The following is a 16,656-nucleotide window of genomic DNA, read 5'->3' on the forward strand; positions in this document are numbered from 1 at the left end:
CCTGGGGAGGGAGGGGAGAGGCTCCCCGCCGCCCAGTCTCCGCCAGGCCGCCGTCTGCTGAGTTACGGAGGGCGCTTCCGCAGCCCTGGATCGCCGGCGCAGCGCGGCTGGCGAGGACTGCGCAGCCATTGGGCTGCACGCGGGGTCGCGAGCGCGGGGCCTGACAAGCCGAGTCGCGCTCGCACGTGCTCGCCGCTGGGTCGTGCGACCCGTGCGGGTGCCCGGGCCGCCGCCCTCCAGCCCCGCCGTCGAGCCGCCCCCGCCTCGCCCGCACCATGGTCTCCGCGGCTTTCCTGGTCCTGCTGAGACCCTACAGCATCCAATGTGCCCTCTTCCTCTTGTTGCTTCTGCTGGGCACCATCGCCACGATCGTCGTCTTCTGCTGCTGGCACTGCAAGTTCCAGAAAGGGAGGCATCTGATGAAATCTGTCTTTTCGGGTCGTTCAAGGAGCCGAGGTAAGACGCGCCGCGACAGAGCTCTCGGGGCCAGGGGGAACATTTAAACAGATTCGGAGAGTGTAGCCCGGCTCGCTCCCCTGTACGCGGCCGCCCCACCCCCAGCATTGCCCACTCCCCAGGCTAGGTACGTTTAGGCTTTTAACGCCCGTTGCCCTTTTCGCCATTACCCCTTTACTCTAGCCTCGCGGATTGGGATGCACGGTGATGCAGGGCACTAGGAGCGGAAGAAAGGACGCAAATTCTTAGTATCAGTTTGCAAAAGCCCTCAGGTTATTGCAGTGCAGACCAGGGCTGCGGCATCCTCCCTTCACCCGTCCATCGCTGGACTTAGGTGTAGGAAAGTAAAACATGGAGAGTTCGGGGCTCCAACAACTCTGTGATCACAACAAAGGGTTCTTGAAATTGCTTAAAGGAATATAGAACTAGAGATAAAAATAGGTGCAGCTACGATAAAAATGTTTGTGTACTACTTGACAGTTGGCAAAAGCCTTTGACATACATTATGTTGTTTGAACACCTTAAGAGGGCACCTACTCAAGAGAAGCAAAAAAAAAAAAAAATCACCTTTTGATTTCTTTTCCCTACAGCTACAGCAGAACAGCCTCATCACTTCTTTTTCACTCTCGGGAGGAATGAGGAGTCATGCTTCAGGGAGCCGGGGAAAGTGCCCACTGGTGGGCCTTTCTGCTCACCCTGAAGCTGCACGCTTGCAGGCCCAATGCTTGAGTCTCACTGGTTATATTTTGACTGCAGACACCAAATATCCAGGGATTTGTGACAACCTGCTCATGTGTTCAGTGTGGTCATTACAAGTCTTAGTGCAGAGTATAATAATTTTGCAGATAATTCATTAGGCACAGGCCATTTTTATCAACTGTGAACTGTATTACAGTTTTTAAAAGTATTTGAAATACATGTTCTTGTTTTAAATGTCTTCCTTGAAAATTCATCTCCCGTAGTAACTATTCTAAATTTTACGTCCTCCTCAAATCCTCAAGCCTACTCCTTCACCCTCAACCAGCAACTTTTGACTCCTAACTCACAGAGAACATGAATGCCATCAAGTGGTAGAGCTTTAAACTTCTTGTCCCTGCACACTAAGTGGCTTCTTAAGCTTCCCTCCCAGTCCAGTGGAAAATCCTCCGTTCTAATGTTTTATGCTTATGTTGTGAATTCCTATTCTTTGCATGTCTTGGGGGATGTTCCATGAGTCATCCCCTCCTCTTCTATCTTCTGTTGCTCCCTCTCTGCTGACTCCTTTCCCTAACACATAAGCATCATATGTGCTTCTTTTGAAAACAATACAACCCTCCTTATATCACCACAATACAACCCTCCTTATATCACCAGCTCTGCTCTTGGCAAGAAAAGTTTCCTGAAAAAGGGTATTTATCACCTCCCATTCCTCACCTCTCCTTTATTCCTCAACTCAGTATAACCTGGCATCTGCTGTTACTACTTAAAATCATTCACACGTAACTCATCAGTGATTTCCGAATTGTTAAATCAAATACTTTGGTCTTAAACTTAATCGACCTATTTTGTATTTGATCCCTGATACTTTCTTGAAACTCTTTCTTCCAGGTTTTTGAACAATACTCTCTTCATTTCTCTCCTTTTTCTGGCCATGGCTCCCTCTGTTCCTGCACTGGGTCTTCTTCCTGCCTATATTCCAAAGTACTTCCATGGGCCTACTTGTTTAAACAGTGTCTTTGAGATGTAATTCACGTTTTGCATAGTCCACCCATTTAAAATGTATAATTCAGTGGTTTTTAGTAGATTCACACAGTTGTGCAGCCATCACACAATTTAATTTAAAACACATTGATTCCCCCTTCCCAGACCCCATACATGTTAGCAGTCACTCTGTATTCCCTCCCACCTCCACGCCTGAACGACAAGCAACCAATAATCCTTTGTTCTAATAGATTTGCTGGGCTTCATTTTTGCTCTCCCTACTCAAACTCTACTTGTAAGATCTCACCATACTTCCTGTTTTCATTTACCCCCACATAATAGTTGCCCTGAAATCTGTATCTCAAATTCACACTTCACTCTTGACCTCCAGATACAGTCAACTGCTTTTCCTTGTTTTCATATGATATACCATTGGCATCTCCAGCTGAACACTGAACTCATTAACCCCTCACCATATCTGCCCCTGTTTGGAGAGTAGCGCTGTCCTTACACCTCTCCTCTGCAGTTGCTCAAACGAGAAATCCAGATGTGACAGGTCCCTTCCTAACCCTTTCTGCATTCTCTTAACTGTCTCTGGAGTCTGCCTTCCTTATAGCCCCATGGCGGGGGCCTTGGCTCAGGTCTTGAAATAAACCTCCAGGCAAGCCTCCCAATCCATACACACTAATTAGGATCATTCTGAAATACAAATTAATTCTTAAAATGTTTATTAGTCAGGGAGGCATTCAGATTCAAGTAATCCCAACCTAAAAATGGATTATTAATAAATAGGGATTTATATTCTCTCATAGCAAGAGGTCTTTGAGATACTGCAGGTGTTGCTTGATCCACACTATGTCATTGCTGATATGTCTGGGACAATCCCGGCCTTTTCCTCATGGTTGCAGGATGGCTGGCACAGCTCCGAAATGCCCAAATTCAGGGATGGGAGGAGGGGAAGGGGAAGAGCCAGCCACGGAAGGATATTCATCAGGATCAAAATCTTTGTCAGAAGTCTTTCCAGTTAGGGTACTTCTTAGATCACTGGTAAGAAGGTGTACCATAGTTGGTCAGAACTATGTTCCCAAGCCACCTCTTACAGCAAGGGAAGCTTGGGAGATGAGCTCTTACTTTTTCCTAGCTTCTGTAGTAGAGGTAGGCAAGAGAGAAAGGGTTGGGTAAGCCATGTATCTCCCCTACTTAAAATCCTTCAGTGGCTTCCCACTTCCCTCAATGTAATGAAATTCAACCTTCTTGACATAACATCAAAGGGGTCCCTGTCCTGATGTCCTTGTGATAGTTCTAGTCTAACCATTTGTCCACATTTCTTGTGATTCTCCAAATGGACCATGACCTTTTAGGATTATTGTTTTTGACAATGTTATTTTCACCTGAGAAAGCTTCTCTTTCTCGTCCTTTCCTATTATTCCCCACCTACCCCCAAGAAAAACAAAAATACTCAGACACAAAGGTCTAACTCCTGCTTTTCTTTCAAAACCCAGCTCATAGGTCATCTCCTCCAGGAATCTTGATTAGTTCTTTCCTCATAATAATATTTGAGTTTTTGTTTGTGTCTCCTTCAAGACTGTGGTGCTCTTGAAGATGTCTAAGTCCCTACCTCTTAGCTCAGTGTCTGGCACAGAACAGAGCTCAGTAAATGATTGCTGAATGAATGAATATTTGACATTATCTAAAGTCAGCTTAATTCTCAGTTCTTATGGATTCTGTAACTTTCCAAATATTCCTGTGTCCCTCTTCTACTTAAAGGGAAAGAGACAGATGCTTTTCCTTTTTTTCTTTCAGACCTACCCACAGTAATGCCTTAACATCCTGTGTTTACTTCAAAAATACTCAGATTCAGGTACTTTTAAAAATGAGTTGAAAATATTCCCTGGCATTTTTATTCCTTATTGAAGAGATTTTCATACTTTGATGTGAGATTTCTGAACAAAAATTTTAATATATGTTTTTATTTCAATTTATAATCTGAAAAAGCAATATAAGTATATTTTGAATTATCTTGTAGCCAGTTTACTGTATCACCCATTTGGTCACTCAATTCCAATGCCTGAATTTAAATTTTGTTTACAATCACATTAGTGCCAAGTGATATTGTTTTAACTGTCACGATCTTAATAGAAAAAATTGGGGGTATTTTAATGTGTAATTTATGCATTCATGGCAGGTGTGGGCTATATGGTTTATGTCTTTTGGTAATCTTTGTTCAACTAGTTTTGAGAAATGTGGTAAATCTGAATAAAGTGCATCAGAAATACTACATATCAAGGTAAATACAAAATAGCCTCTTAATTTCTTTAAAGTACATATAATTGTTTAAAGCACAAATTAAAACATTGTCTTGTAGGGTTTATGATGTATATAGATAGAGATTTGACAACTATAATATAGAGAAATATGGGGGAGTCAATGGACTCCCTGTATAATTGCAAGGTTTCTATATTTTATATGAAGTGGTATTTTTAACTCTAAGTAGAATGGAAAGTTAGGGATGCATATTTTAATCTCCATAACAACCAATAAAAAAGAATATAAAGCCAATTGATAAATCCAAGTTGAATTCTAAAAAACATACAAATGATCCAGAGAAGGAAGGAATGAAGGAACAAAGGAAACCAAAAGCAGAGGGGACAGATTGAAAATAAGATGCTGGACCTAAATTCAACCATATCAATAATTACAGTAAATATGAATGAACTAAACACTCCAGGTCAGAGGCAGAGATTATCAGAATAATAAGATGAATAGTAAGACCTGACTACATGCTATTTACAAGAGCTATACTTAAAGACTTAGTTAGGTTGAAAGTGAACAGATGGAAAAACATAAGTGTTGCAAACAATAAGCCTACGATTAGAATTGCTGTGTTAATATCAGATAAAATAGATATCAAGGCAAATAGTATTGAGAGAGAAAGAAGGATGTTCCATAATGATAAGAAGGCTAATTGCTTAGAAAGACAAAACTATAAATGTGTATGTACCTAGAACAGAGCCTCAAAATATGTGGAGTAAACATTGTCATAATTTCAGGGATAAATAGACAATTTTGTAATCATAGTTGATGATTTAACATACTTCTCTCAGCAATCGATAGAACATCCATACAGAAAATCAGTAAAGATGTAGGTGATCTTACCACCATCAGCTATCTTGACCTAATTGGTATTTATAGAGCACCATCCTCACATGACTCATTCATAAAGTCAGACTATATTCTGGGCCACAAAACATGTCACAATAAATTTAAAAAGATTAAAATCATATAAAGTATGTTCTATGATCATAGTTCAATCAAACTAGAAATCAATAACAATAATAGCTTCATGAAATCCTCAAGTATTTGGAAATTAAATAACATTCTTCTAAGTGACCCATGCATCAAAAAAGAAACTGTGGGAAATTAGAAAATATTTTGAACTGAGTGATAATGAAAACACAGTATCTCAAAATTGTGGGATGCTGCCGTAGTAGTGCTCAGAGGAAGCATACAAAGCTTTAATTGCCTATATTAGAAAAGTCTAAAACAAAACAAATTTTCAAAATGAAGAAGCCAGGGGATAAAAAAAGGCAAAGTAAACAAAATAAGTAAAAGGAAGAAAATAATAAATATAAGAGCAGACATGGATGAAATAGAGAAAAAACATACAATAGAGAAAATTAACAAACCCAAAGCTGGTTCTTTGGAAAGACCAAGAAAGTTTATAAACATCTAGCTAGAATCATTAAGAAAAAAACAAATATTACTGGTAAGACACATGGAAGAGTTGTAAGTTTAGCACCCACAGACATTAAAAGAGTAAGAGAATATTCAGTACAACTTTATATCCATTAGTGGATAACTAATGGACTAACACCCATCTATAGCCCCTTAGTCATCCACCCATCCAGCCATCCAACCACCCAGCCTATGTACATTTCCTTATGTCTTGGAACTCCTCTAACTCCCAGATCATGAATTCTGAAATAACCTCTCATTGTCCATGCAATTGCTTGTCAGTACCTCATTATGAGCTCCTAATGAGTTTTTTTCTTCACTTTCATTGTAACCTCTGGTCATAAATCTTCTCTAGGGTTCAGCCTGTGGGCACTTTCTGATGTCACTTGCCTTTCTTCTCAGCTGTGTAGAGAAGCGTCATTGTTACTCTTGCTTATTTGTGCAGTTAGTTCCTCTGCTACAGTGACTGACAATTCCCAGACCTGAGTCAATCTTATGGATTGTTTTTCTATTGTTGCATCTGCAAGGCCTGTCCTTCTTGGAGACATTCACAAAACCCAGCCATTTGGTTCATTCTGTTATCTATCACTCCTTTGCTTCCTGTCAGTGTATCAGTTAACTTACCATTTATAACAGACCACTAAGAACATTAACTGTTTAGCTCACAGTTTTGGAGATGGGCAATTTGGGCTGTGCCTGGGTGGGAAGTTGTTCTGGTCTGAGTTAGGCTTGTCTCATCGCAGTTGAAACTTACTCCTGTGACTTTGGTCAGCTTCTGGCCAACTCACAGTTTCCCAACAGGTATCTCCTCTTCAAAAGGCCAGTCCAGGTTGGTTCACATGTGGTTGGATTCGGGTTCCCAAAGCAGAAAGAGTAAGTGTGTGAGGCCTCTTGAGATCTAGGCTCTGAATTCATATTAGTGCCTCTGCTCACACATTGTTTTGGCCAAAACAAGTTATAGGGAATGAGGGAAATAGAGTCTTGATGGAGGAGTTCACAATACTGTGACAGCCTCTTTGCAGTCTACCATAGATAATCTTTTGATTCATCTCTAGTTTGCTTCTGTCTACTCTCTCTAAAGCACTCATGTTAAGCGGTTTTGTTTTCCATTATCTTGGTTTTCATATATATGGAAATTACTTCCACCTGAAATTCCAGGGCTGACTTAATTTTTCAACACTTTTTTTGATGTATTATTTTCCAGTTTTAGAATATTTTCCATCATCCTAGAAAGATTTCTCATGCCTATTTGCAGTCAGTCCCTATTTCCACCCTTAGCCCACAAAACCATTAATCTACTCTCAGTGTTAATAGATTTGCCTTTTCTGGACATTGAATATAAGTAGAACCATATAATATGTAGTCTTCTGCATCTGACTTTTTTAATGTAGCTTAAAGTTTTTGAGGTTTATCCATGCTGTAACATGTATCTTTAGTTTGTTCATTTTTGTTGCTGAATAGTATTCCATTCTATGAATATACCACACTTTGGTATATTTTGAATATATATATACACTTTTTTTCCCTTTCACCAATTGTTGGACATTGGATATTTTCCCTCAGTTTGTATCTATTTTACGTAATGCTGCTATGTATATTTACTTAAAAACTTATGTGGACATATGTTTTCTTTTATCTTGGGCAGATATTTACTAGTAGAATTGCTAGCTTGCATGGTAAGTTTATCTTTAGAGAAATTGTCAAACTGTTTTCAAAAGTGGCAGTACAGTTTAATATTCTTACCAGCAATGTATAAGGGCTCTAGGTTCTCCACATCCTTGGCAATACTTGTTATTGTCTGTCTTTTGACGATAGCCATTCTAGTAGGTTTTAATTTGCATTTCCCTAACTACTAATGATTTTGAACATATTTTCATGTGCTTATTAGCAGCTTCTAGCTTGTCTTTGGTGAAATGTTCAAATCCTTGGCCATTTCAGTTTTTAACTTCTGCTTTATTAAAATACTGATGTTATTTCACATGTATGTTTTTGTCTCCCCACCATGTCCATTTGTTTGAACACCACCACTATGTCCTATCATAACATTCCATACATACTTAAAACCAAGCAAAGGGTAGAATTCCGTTTTTAAAAATTAAAGAGGCATTTTGGACAACACATTCTTGGCAATGGACTACATTTATCAGATACGGAAGGGAAAGTGCTCACCCTGTATTATACAAAGGATACCAGATGTCAACTTTAACAGAAATGAAACAAGATGGAAAATTTTAACAAACTGTCTAAATTGTTTTCTTAAAGAGACTTCCTCCACTGCGAAGATCTTGAGTAACCTTCTGATCAGTCATCTGGAGTAGTTCTTCATATAATTGTTGATGTTGGCTTCCACTTGAGAAGATAAACACTTTTTTCTGCACTTGCTTTCATTTTTGCCCTAATGTCTTCTACAGACAAGGTCCTTTCTGTGTTTTAGGAGTCTTCCTGTTTTTGAGGGATTCTTGACCTTTTTATCTTGGTGTGGGTCTTTCTATTCTGGTTTGATTTTTTGTGCATTTCTGGCTGGAGTATCTTGTGTCGATTTTTTTACTGGAACTTTTTCTTTAGCTTCCGCCTCATCAAAGTCATTGTCATCATCATCATCATCTTCATCAGCAGCAAGTTTTACTTTCTTCTGTGGAATGTTGCTACTATTTCCAGGGGCAGATTGCTTTCTTTCCAGGTATACTTAGGAGTTTCGCACCCTACTCCTCCTCCCCTTCTGACTCTGCATCTTCCTCTACAGCTACTAAATGCTGTCCCCTGATAGGAATAAGCCCTGAGCATAGGTGGCAGTCTTCAAGGGAAATCACTGATGGTACAGATATTTTCAAAGTTGCAGTGTTACTTTGATTGAACTGCCTTCATAATTCGCTGCCTCTGCTTCAACAATGTGCAGTTCACTCTTTGCACCCGCCCCCTAAATTGATCATTCCTAAAGATAACTGGTGCTCATTTTCATCATTATATACCTTAAAATGATAATTTTAAGTTCACAACGGAAAGATAGCTCTGGGGCCTCAGGGTCCTCATGTCCATGTCCATTGAGTCCTCTGTAGGGTGTGGGACATACAGGTGGGAGAGATGGTGGATGGATGTGAATAACTATGGTTCCAGAGAACAGGCATGCAGGATGGAATCATACCAGGGATAATCTTTGCTCATATTCAAGTTGAGTTCTGCGTCTTACTGAGTTATCAGAATTCTTTATGTATTTTGGATACAAATCCTTTAACAGATATAGGATTTGCAAATGTTTTCTTACAGTCTGTGGTTTGTCTTTTCATTTACATAATGGCATATTTTTAAGTGCCAAAGCTTAACATTTTTAAGTCCAGTTTATCAATTATTTTATTTTATAAATCATGCTTTTGGTGTAATATCTTAGAACTCCTTGCCTCAGCCAGTATCATGAAATTTTTCTGCTGTGTTATTTCTAAAAATTTTACAGTTCTGACTCTTACATGTAGTCTATGTTCCATTTTGAATTTTTCTCTATTTTCTGGGTTTGTGAATTATTGTTATTAATTCTATTAAATAGTTGATAGAGTTCATCAGTGAAGCCATTTGAGGTGGTGTTTTCTTTGTGGAAATATTTGAAGTTATCAACATAAAACTTAAATGATCAATTTCTTTACTTTTTATGCCTCTTCAGATTTTCTATTTCTTATTGAGTAGTTTAGTAACTTGGGTCTTTCTAGGAATTTGTTCATCTAAATTGTCTAATTTGTTGGCCTAATAGTCCCTTTTACTCTCTTTAGTTTCTCTATGGTTGGTCGTACTTTCAGATACCGTTTCTGTTTGTTTAGCAGAAAGTAGGGCCTTTCATTATCTTGTTCTGTTGCATAGGTCTGAGACTATGCTTGCATCCAGAGGCAGTGACAGGAAGAGAGAAAGATAATATAAAGCCGTGGGAATTTAACCCAGTCTCTTGGGATCAGAGAGGAAGGTTTCCTTCCTAAGAATTTTAGTTTCCGTTCTAGTGGGGCTCCTAATGTCATTGCCTGTGAGATTACTGGAAGGCTGGGGCTTAAGGGGACTCAGAGAAAGTAATGGGGGATTTCTGTACTCTGTCTGAGCCTTAAGAATTCCCTTTCTGATGGCGGCATGAGTAGAGCAGCGGAAATCTCCTCCCAAAACCACATATATCTATGAAAATATAACAAAGACAACCCTTCCTAGAATAAAGACCAGAGGACACAGGACAATATCCAGACCACATCTGCACCTGAGAGAACCCAGCGCCTTGTGAAGGGGTTAAGATACAAGCCCCAGCCAGGCAGGAGCTGAGCGCCCATTCCCCAACTCCCAGCAGGAGAAGAATAGGCAGAGCGGGAGGGAGACGGAGCCCAGGACTGCCGAACACCCAGCCCCAGCCATCCGGCCGAGAGTGCAGACACAGTGCGTGCGCAGGGGGCCCTGGATACTAGGAAAACAGGGCAGCAAGAACAGTGAGCGGGCACCGGAGGCCAGGCGCCAGAAGACATAAGAAAAGCGAGCGACCAATATTTTTTTTTTGCTGTTTTGTTTTGGCGAGCGCTTTTTGGAAGTCTTAAAGGGATAGGGACCCCAATACTAGGGAAACAGGGCAGCAAGACGGGTGAGCAGATGCCTGAGGCTGGCGCTGGAGAATAAAGAAAAACGAGCAGCCACCTTTTTTTTTTCTTTTTTTATTAATTAAAAAAAAATTTTTTTTTTGTGGTCATTGTTTTGTTTTGGCGGGTGCTTTTTGGAAGTCTTAAAGGGGCAGGGCGGGACACTTAATCCAGAGGTAGGGAATCTGGGGATCTCTGGGCACCCTAACCCCTGGGCTGCAGGGAGCAGGGAGGCCCCTTATGGAGATAAATAGCCTCCCAGCCGCTCCCCCTCCAACGCGACTCCACCACTTTGGAGCAGAGGCCAGAACCAGGCCACGCCCACAGCAACAGCGGAGATTAACTCCATAGCAGCCGGGCAGGAAGCAGAAACCCTGTCTGCGTGCAGCTGCCCAGCACAAGCCACTAGAGGTCGCTGTTCTCCCAGGAGAGGAGGGCCATAAACCAACAAGAAGGGAAGTTCTTCCAGTCGTCACTCGTCCCAGCTCTGCAGACTATTCCTATCACCATGAAAAGGCAAAGCTACAGGCAGACAAAGATCACAGAGACAACACCAGAGAAGGAGACAGACCTAACCAGTCTTCCTGAAAAAGAATTCAAAATAAGAATCATAAACATGCTGACAGAGATGCAGAGAAATACTCAAGAGAAATGGGACGAAGTCCGGAGGGAGATCACAGATGCCAGAAAGGAGATTACAGAAATGAAACAAACTCTGGAAGGGTTTATAAGCAGAATGGATAGGATGTAAGACGCCATTGATGGAATTGAAACCAGAGAACAGGAATGCATAGAAGCTGACATAGAGAGAGATAAAAGGATCTCCAGGAATGAAACAATATTAAGAGAACTGTGTGACCAATCCAAAAGGAACAATATCCGTATTATAGGGGTTCCAGAAGAAGAAGAGAGAGGAAAAGAGATGGAAAGTATCTTAGAAGAAATAATTGCTGAAAACTTCCCCAAACTGGGGGAGGAAATAATTGAACAGACCACGGAAATACACAGAACCCCCAACAGAAAAGATCCAAGAAGGACAACACCAAGACACATAATAATTAAAATGGCAAAGATCAAGGACAAGGAAAGAGTTTTAAAGGCAGCTAGAGAGAAAAAGGTCACCTATAAAGGAAAACCCATCAGGCTAACATCAGACTTCTCGACAGAAACCCTACAGGCCAGAAGAGAATGGCATGATATATTTAATACAATGAAACAGAAGGGCCTTGAACCAAGGATACTGTATCCAGCACGACTATCATTCAAATATGATGGTGGGATTAAACAATTCCCAGACAAACAAAAGCTGAGGGAATTTGCTTCCCACAAACCACCTCTACAGAACATCTTACAGGGACTGCTCTAGATGGGAGCACTCCTAGAAAGAGCACAGCACAAAACATCCAACATATGAAGAATCGAGGAGGAGAAACAAGAAGGGAGAGAAGAAAAGAATCTCCAGACAGTGTATATAACAGCTCAATAAGTGAGCTAAGTTAGGCAGTAAGATACTAAAGAGGCTAACCTTGAACCTTTGGTAACCACGAATTTAAAGCCTGCAATGGCAATAAGTACATATCTTTCAATACTCACCCTAAATGTTAATGGGCTGAATGCACCAATCAAAAGACACAGAGTAATAGAATGGATAAAAAAGCAAGACCCATCTATATGCTGCTTACAAGAAACTCACCTCAAACCCAAAGACATGCACAGACTAAAAGTCAAGGGATGGAAAAACATATTGCAAGCAAACAACAGCGAGAAGAAAGCAGGGGTTGCAGTACTAATATCAGACAAAATAGACTTCAAAACAAAGAAAGTAACAAGAGATAAAGAAGGACACTACATAATGATAAAGGGCTCAGTCCAACAAGAGGATATAACCATTCTAAATATATATGCACCCAACACAGGAACACCAGCATATGTGAAACAAATACTAACAGAACTGAAGGGGGAAATAGACTGCAATGCATTCATTCTAGGAGACTTCAACACACCACTCACCCCAAAGGATAGATCCACTGGGCAGAAAATAAGTAAGGACACGGAAGCACTGAACAACACAGTAGAGCAGATGGACCTAATAGACATCTATAGAACTCTACATCCAAAAGCAACAGGATATCCATAGACATCTATAGAACTCTACATCCAAAAGCAACAGGATATACATTCTTCTCAAGTGCACGTGGAACATTCTCCAGAATAGACCACATACTAGGCCACAAAAAGAGCCTCAGAAAATTCCAAAAGATTGAAATCCTACCAACCAACTTTTCAGACAACAAAGGCATAAAACTAGAAATAAACTGTACAAAGAAAGCAAAGAGGCTCACAAACACATGGAGGCTTAACAACATGCTCCTAAATAATCAATGGATCAATGACCAAATCAAAATGGAGATCCAGCAATATATGGAAACAAATGACAACAACAACACTAAGCCCCAACTTCTGTGGGACACAGCAAAAGCAGTCTTAAGAGGAAAGTATATAGCAATCCAAGCATATTTAAGAAAGGAAGTTCAATCCCAAATGAATGGTCTAATGTCACAATTATCGAAATTGGAAAACGAAGAACAAATGAGGCCTAAGGTCAGCAGAAGGAGGGACATAATAAAGATCAGAGAAGAAATAAATAAAATTGAGAAGAATAAAACAACAGCAAAAAATAAATGAAACCAAGAGCTGGTTCTTCGAGAAAATAAACAAAATAGATAAGCCTCTAGCCAGACTTATTAAGAAGAAAAGAGAGTCGACACAAATCAACAGTATCAGAAACGAGAAAGGAAAAATCACGACGGACCCCAACAGAAATACAAAGAATTATTAGAGAATACTATGAAAACCTATATGCTAACAAGCTGGAAAACCTAGGAGAAATGGACAACTTCCTAGAAAAATACAACCTTCCAAGATTGACCCAGGAAGAAACAGAAAATCTAAACAGACCAATTACCAGCAACGAAATTGAAGCGGTAATCAAAAAACTACCAAAGAACAAAACCCCCGGGCCAGATGGATTTACCTCGGAATTTTATCAGACCTACAGGGAAGACATAATACCCATTCTCCTTAGAGTTTTCCAAAAAATAGAGGAGGAGGGGATACTCCCAAACTCATTCTATGAAGCCAACATCACCCTAATACCAAAACCAGGCAAAGACACCACCAAAAAAGAAAACTACAGACCAATATCCCTGATGAATGTAGATGCAAAAATACTCAACAAAATATTAGCAAACCGAATTCAAAAATACATCAAAAGGATCATAAACCATGACCAAGTGGGATTCATCCCAGGGATGCAAGGATGGTACAACATTCGAAAGTCCATCAACATCATCCACCACATCAACAAAAAGAAAGACAAAAACCACATGATCATCTCCATAGATGCTGAAAAAGCATTTGACAAAGTTCAACATTCATTCATGATAAAAAACTCTCAGCAAAATGGGAATAGAGGGCAAGTACCTCAACATAATAAAGGCCATCTATGATAAACCCACAGCCAACATTATATTGAACAGCGAGAAGCTGAAAGCATTTCCTCTGAGATCGGGAACTAGACAGGGATGCCCACTCTCTCCACTGTTATTTAACATAGTACTGGAGGTCCTAGCCACGGCAATCAGACAAAAGAAGGAAATACAAGGAATCCAGATTGGTAAAGAAGAAGTTAAACTGTCACTATTTGCAGATGACATGATACTGTACATAAAAAACCCTAAAGACTCCACCCCAAAACTACTAGAACTGATATCGGAATACAGCAAAGTTGCAGGATACAAAATCAACACACAGAAATCTGTGGCTTTCCTATACACTAACAATGAACCAACAGAAAGAGAAATCAGGAAAACAACTCCATTCACAATTGCATCAAAAAAAATAAAATACCTAGGAATAAACCTAACCAAAGAAGTGAAAGACTTATAATCTGAAAACTACAAGTCACTCTTAAGAGAAATTAAACGGGACACTAACAGATCGAAACTCATCCCATGCTCGTGGCTCGGAAGAATTAATATCGTCAAAATGGCCATTCTGCCCAAAGCAATATACAGATTTGATGCAATCCCTATGAAACTACCAGCAACATTCTTCAATGAACTGGAACAAATAATTCAAAAATTCACATGGAACCACCAAAGACCCCGAATAGCCAAAGCAATCCTGAGAAAGAAGAATAAAGTAGGGGGGATCTCACTCCCCAACTTCAAGCTCTACTATAAAGCCATAGTAATCAAGACAATTTGGTACTGGCACAAGAGCAGAGCCACAGACCAATGGAACAGACTAGAGAATCCAGACATTAACCCAGACATATATGGTCAATTAATATTTGATAAAGGAGCCATGGACATACAATGGCGAAATGACAGTCTCTTCAACAGATGGTGCTGGCAAAACTGGACAGCTACATGTAGGAGAATGAAACTGGACCATTGTCTAACCCCATATACAAAAGTAAACTCAAAATGGATCAAAGACCTGAATGTAAGTCATGAAACCATTAAACTCTTGGAAGAAAACATAGGCAAAAACCTCTTAGACATAAACATGAGTGACCTCTTCTTGAACATATCTCCCCAGGCAAGGAAAACAACAGCAAAAATGAATAAGTGGGACAATATTAAGCTGAAAAGCTTCTATACAGCAAAAGACACCATCAATAGAACAAAAAGGAACCCTACAGTATGGGAGAATATATTTGAAAATGACACATCCAATAAAGGCTTGACGTCCAGAATATATAAAGAGCTCACACGCCTCAACAAACAAAAAACAAATAACCCAATTAAAAAATGGGCAGAGGAACTGAACAGACAGTTCTCCAAAATAGAAATACAGATGGCCAACAGACACATGAAAAGATGCTCCACATCGCTAATTATCAGAGAAATGCAAATTAAAACTACAATGAGGTATCACCTCACACCAGTAAGGATGGCTGCCATCCAAAAGACAAACAACAACAAATGTTGGCGAGGCTGTGGAGAAATGGGAACCCTCCTACACTGCTGGTGGGAATGTAAGTTAGTTCAACCATTGTGGAAAGCAGTATGGAGGTACATCAAAATGCTCAAAACAGACTTACCATTTGACCCAGGAATTCCACTCCTTGGAATTTACCCTAAGAATGCAGCAATCAAGTATGAGAAAGATCAGTGCACCCCTATGTTTATCGCAGCACTATTTACAATAGCCAAGAATTGGAAGCAACCTAAATGTCCATCGATAGATGAATGGATAAAGAAGAAGTGGTACATATACACAATGGAATACTACTCAGCCATAAGAAAAGGGCAAATCCAACCATTTGCAGCAACATGGATGGAGCTGGAGGGTATTATGCTCAGTGAAACAAGCCAAGCGGAGAAAGAGAAATACCAAATGATTTCACTTATCTGTAGAATATAAGAACAAAGGAAAAACTGAAGGAACAAAACAGCAGCAGAATCACAGAACTCAAGAATGGACTAACAGGTACCAAAGGGAAAGGGAGTGGGGAGGATGGGTGGGTAGGGAGGGATAAAGTGGGGGGAGAAGCAGGGGGGTATTAAGATTAGCATGCATGGGGGGGTAGGAGAAAAGGGAGGGCTGCACAACACAGAGAAGGCAAGTAGTGATTCTACAACATTTTGCTATGCTGATGGACAGTGACTGTAAAGGGGTTTATAGAGGAGACCTGGTATAAGGGAGAGCCTAGTAAACATAATATTTGTCATGTAAGTGTGGATTAGTGATACCAAAAAAAAAAAAAAAGGCAGTTCCTGTGTGGTAACCTCCAATGAGTTCTACACAAGGGTATAAAGGGCATATAAAAGTGTAGGCAAAGGGTCTGTTTGTGTTTATACAGAGGATCAAAGCCTAATTGTGCTACCCCAAAAATGAACCAAAATACGATATGAAAAAGAACTTCCAACATCAGCACTCTCTGGAAGACTCATGCCAGAAGATGATCATCAAAAAACCCCAACAAAGATCCACGCGCTGCTACAGCTGTAGATGCACTCATCCCACCAGCTCCTGGACTTGCCATGGGAATGAGGAAGGAGATATCTAAGCTGGCCTGTGCATACAGTAAAACAACAAATTTGACTGGATCTATACTGTTGGAACTCAACCAAGAATTAGGAGAAGTGCAAATTGTAGTGCTCCAAAATCTTACAACTACAGA

General features: G+C 40.2%; 1 protein-coding gene and 1 pseudogene across 4 annotated transcripts in view; one reads left to right on the forward strand and one right to left on the reverse strand.

Moving 5' to 3' along the window:
- Positions 1-360: 360 nt before the first annotated feature.
- LOC118928365 (dystonin-like) overlaps positions 361-16,656 on the forward strand; it is a 92,995-nt gene continuing 76,699 nt past the window's right edge. For all 4 annotated transcript variants that reach the window (XM_057494055.1, XM_057494056.1, XM_057494058.1 and 1 more), the window contains exon 1: positions 361-456. The gene's annotated coding sequence lies outside the window, so the exon portion shown is untranslated. The remainder of the gene's footprint in view (positions 457-16,656) is intronic.
- On the reverse strand, positions 8,128-9,977 carry LOC118928361 (nucleophosmin-like; annotated as a pseudogene).

Source organism: Manis pentadactyla, chromosome 16 (assembly GCF_030020395.1).
Source record: "Manis pentadactyla isolate mManPen7 chromosome 16, mManPen7.hap1, whole genome shotgun sequence".
Lineage (NCBI taxonomy): Eukaryota > Metazoa > Chordata > Mammalia > Pholidota > Manidae > Manis > Manis pentadactyla.